Source organism: Papaver somniferum, unplaced genomic scaffold, assembly GCF_003573695.1.
Source record: "Papaver somniferum cultivar HN1 unplaced genomic scaffold, ASM357369v1 unplaced-scaffold_107, whole genome shotgun sequence".
NCBI lineage: Eukaryota > Viridiplantae > Streptophyta > Magnoliopsida > Ranunculales > Papaveraceae > Papaver > Papaver somniferum.
Genome location: NW_020619603.1, coordinates 10,834,279 through 10,838,715, shown reverse-complemented (window position 1 = coordinate 10,838,715; position 4,437 = coordinate 10,834,279).

Below are 4,437 nucleotides of genomic sequence, written 5' to 3'. Positions count from 1 at the left end.
AATTACCATACTCTTTTGTAACAGTGGCGCTGTAACACCACTACAGCGTTGCTAATTCCTATTTCATCATATAATCATCAATAAAAACACCTATTTTAGCCATGAATTTATCTTGTGAGTGTGTTTTTGAGATGATGAGCTAAACCCAATCCCAGGGGTGACAGAGGAAGCCATTCTCACAATAATTATGTGGTAATCTCTATTTTATTAATTTATGCAATATTTTTATATGATTAATTGCATTGATAAAAATGATTTAAATGGTTTTTATTAATCAACTGTGTTTTCCCTTGATAATGCATGCTTAGTTTTAGACTCTTGATGTATTATACTTGTGATTAACATTTGATATTTTGAAAAATCTGCTTTAGGCAATATTTAGAATCAACCCAATTATTTAAATTGCATAGTAAAAAAATATTAGATCACATAAGTATTGTTGATTGGTGGAATCTCAACCCCTATTTCTCCATAAAATTTTACGTCAGTTTGCTATTTTCCTAAATTTTATTTAAATCTAGAAATTTTGTTACCTTCACAAGTCTGAAAAGAACCGTTTTACCACTACTACTACAATCACTATTTGAAAATACCATCAATTTTTGGCGCCGCCGACGCGGACCTGTGTTTAGTTAGCATTTTTTTTAGATTTTTATTATTTTTGTTCTTCTTTACGTTTTTGGTTTTTTTTTGTTTCCTTGCAGATTTTTGAAGATTGGAGCGAAAGACAATTTTGCCAAAGCTTGTGGTGATCTATTTAAAGTTTGGGAGCGAAAAGCAAAGCTAAAGGAGCGAAAGAAGAAGAATTTTATTTATTTATTTTGATAAAAAGAGAGAAAAAAAAAAGAGAGACATTTTTTTTGTAATTTTTTTTTATTAGACTTTCTTTTCTTTTGTATTTTTTTTTATGGACTTTGGACATTAATTTTGGGACATTTTTATTTTTATTTTTAAACCCTACGGAAGGGTATCCTTATATACAAACTGTTTGCAGGGAAGGACGGTGATTACAATATCACCTCGGCCCCTCGGGTTCGCACACGGCATAGGAGTCGTGGCCCGAGTCGACTTCAGCGGTTCTTCGCCCGTCTGGTACGGGAGGTAAAATTCTAAACACCCGTGAATCTCCTGCAAGCGGGTTACTGTACTCCTTAAGGTGCTAATTGTTTGAGGACGAACCGGACTGTTTTTATATTCCTAGTAAAGGGCAAGGCCTGGACCATATAAGATAAGGGTTCGGATTTCATCACCGCTCCCTTCTTGCCCGCCTTAGGAAAACGAAACCTAAAGCGAACCTAAGACTAAAATTTGGACTAGAAAGAGACCTATAGGGTATCGAGCTTAACAGTACAATCATTCGAAAAATATTGGTTACTCTTTTAAGCACACCTCGAAGTTCTTGACGGTTACTGCGAGTTGAATGCGTGACTGCGCCGCATTGGATCGGTGAGGTTTTGGGTATCAAAGCTCCACTGAGCTTCCCTCGCCTCGATTCAACTTGCTTTAACTCGGATTGATTCCAGAGGGGTTTGCTCAAATTGTAACGAATTCCCTTTCGAAGGATTAGAAGCTGGTCTAGAAACAATCTAAGTGGAGCCATCATGCTTGTTGTTTGCTAGAAATCTTTAGGTTTGCTGTGGTAAAGTCGAGTCAGCCTGCTGTGTGATTGCTAGAACCTTCTTGTTAGGATTTTTATTTCTTTTTGAATTCTTTTTAGTGTATGCCCGATTTTGTTAATAGGGCTTGGAAAAGAGATACTCTAGGTCGATTGATTAGCGAAAAACCTAGTAGTTCTTCTGATTTAAGCAGGGAGCTCGAAGACTCTTCTTTGGAGAGCCCTGTTTTTGGAAACTTCTGTTTTGAGAATCTGTCTATTTGTGAGGATAGTACCCCTAGTACTTCTGTTGTGCCAGCGATGGCAAATTTGAAAGATTACATGTTCCCAACTAGGACCAACCGAGCTTCATGCATTAAATTGCCAGCCACTACGGCTAATTTCGAGATAAAACCTAGTATTCTTCAAATGATCCCTATATTCTTAGGAAAAGATGATGAGAACCCTTATTTTCATATTAGGGACTTTGAGGAAATCTGTGGGACAATTAGGATAAAGGACCTTACCGATGAAGTCTTGAAACTTAAGATGTTTCCCTTTTCTTTGAGAGACAAAGCCAAGACCTGGCTTAACAACCTACCGTCTGAATCCATAGAAACATGGCAGGAACTTATCGCTGCCTTCTATATGAAATTCTACCCTAAGCATAAAACTGCAGCTGTTAGGCAGAAAATTAGTGCTAGTGTGCAACAAGAGGGAGAGTCTCTTTATAGGTTTTTAGAGCGATTCAATGATCTCCTATCTCAGTGTCCTCACCATGGATTTGATAATATGAAACTCGTACAAATTATTTATGATGGTTTAGACTATTCAACCAAAGCCATGGTTGAATCTATGTGCGCTGGTGAGTTCACTAGTAAAAATGCTGATGATGCTTTTACCTTCTTAGGAGCTATCGCTTAAAAATCCCAACAGTGGGAATCTTGTGTTGAACCCCCTAAAAGACTCTTGGTCAATAGAAGTAGCACCAATATGGTAGATACGAGTTTTGCATCAGATGCTAAGTTTGCTGCTTTATCCAGAAGGTTAGAAGCTTTAGAAATGGGTCAGACTAAAAATAGGTCCCTTGTTGAACCTAATAGAGCCTCTCAAGTCTCTAGTTGTGGAATAGAGCCCGATAATTCATTTTGGGAAGGTCAGGTTAGTGAAGAGCAAGCCCATGCTGTCTATAACAATGCTAAGTTTGAGAACCGTCAGAAGTTTGACCCATACTCAGAAACCTACAACCCTGGTTGGAGAAACCATCCTAATTTCTCTTGGTCTAAGGGCCAGAGTCAAGGCCAGTCTAGCAATTCTCAGCCTCCCCTAGGTTTTGGTTTTAAGAACTCTTCAGGTCAAACCCAGTTTCAGAACACTTCCGAGAAAAAGATCTCTACCTTAGAGGATACTCTCACTATGTTCGCAAATAACCATGAAATGCTAACAAAGAAGAGCTTTCAACAAGAAACTAGGCAAGAATTGAAGAATAATTCCCAGAGTCTTGCCAAATTAGAACTTCAAGTAGGACAAATAGCTAAGTTCATAAGTGAGAGAGAAGATGGAAGGTTCCCTAGTCGTACTGATCCCAACCCAAAAGGAGAGAAATCGTACAATCATGTGAATGCTGTCACAACCCTTAGGAGTGGAAAGAAAGTTGACAACAAGGTTGCCATGCCTGATAGTGAACATGCTGTAGTTCACCCTGCTGAGCCAGAAAATGAGGAGACTGATAGAGTCTCCAAAGAGACCAATGAGGGTCCTGTTAAGCACGGCTTTGTTTCCAGAGCCTCGTTTCCCCAGCTGCTAGTTCCAACTAAGAGGGAGTCCAACTTTAATGATATATTAGAGGTTTTTAAGCAGGTTAATATCAACCTTCCATTATTAGATGCAATTAGGCAGATTCCCTCTTATGCCAAGTTCCTTAAGGATTTGTGTACGCGAAAGCGTAAGCTCAGTGTCCAGAAGAAAGCCTTCATAGCTAGTCATGTGAGTTCTATTATTCAGAATACCACTACTCCTAAGTATAAAGACCCGGGGTCCCCTACCATTGCTTGTACAATAGGTAAGTACCGTGTTGAGAAAGCTTTGCTTGACTTAGGAGCCAGTGTGAATTTACTTCCATATCATGTGTACCTTAAGATAGGACTTGGTGAGATGAAACCTACCCAGATAACACTTCAGTTAGCTGATAGGTCCGTTAAAGTTCCTCGTGGTGTGATCGAGGATGTTCTCATAGAGGTTGACAAGTTTATTTATCCAGTGGATTTTGTTATCCTAGATACCCAACCTGTCCCTGACCCAGAGAACCAAATACCAGTGATTTTAGGTCGCCCGTTTTTAGCTACATCCAATGCGATCATTAACTGTCGAAATGGTATTATGAATTTGTCTTTTGGTAATATGACTATTGAGCTGAATATTTTAATATTAGTAAGCTACCCTCTGAACTAGATGACTCGAATGTAGAAGAGGTGAACATGATAGGAACATTAGTCGAGGAGTCATTACCAAACACTTTGTTAGAAGATCCATTAGAAAAATGCCTAGCTCACTTTGGGATTGATTTTGATGATGATAATGTAATTAATGAGGTGAATGCTTTGTTAGATTCAACCCCTTTGTTAGATACTAGTAATGGATGGAAACCTAAGTTCGAACCACTACCAGTTTCTAAGTCTACCCTAGTTCCTTCTTTAGAAGAGCCTCCTAAGTTGGACCTAAAACCATTGCCAGATACCCTGAAGTATGTGTTTTTAGGCCCGTCTGAGACTTTACCTGTGATTGTTTCTTCCGACTTGGATAGAGATCAGGAAAGTAGGCTAGTAACCGTCATTCAAAACAAC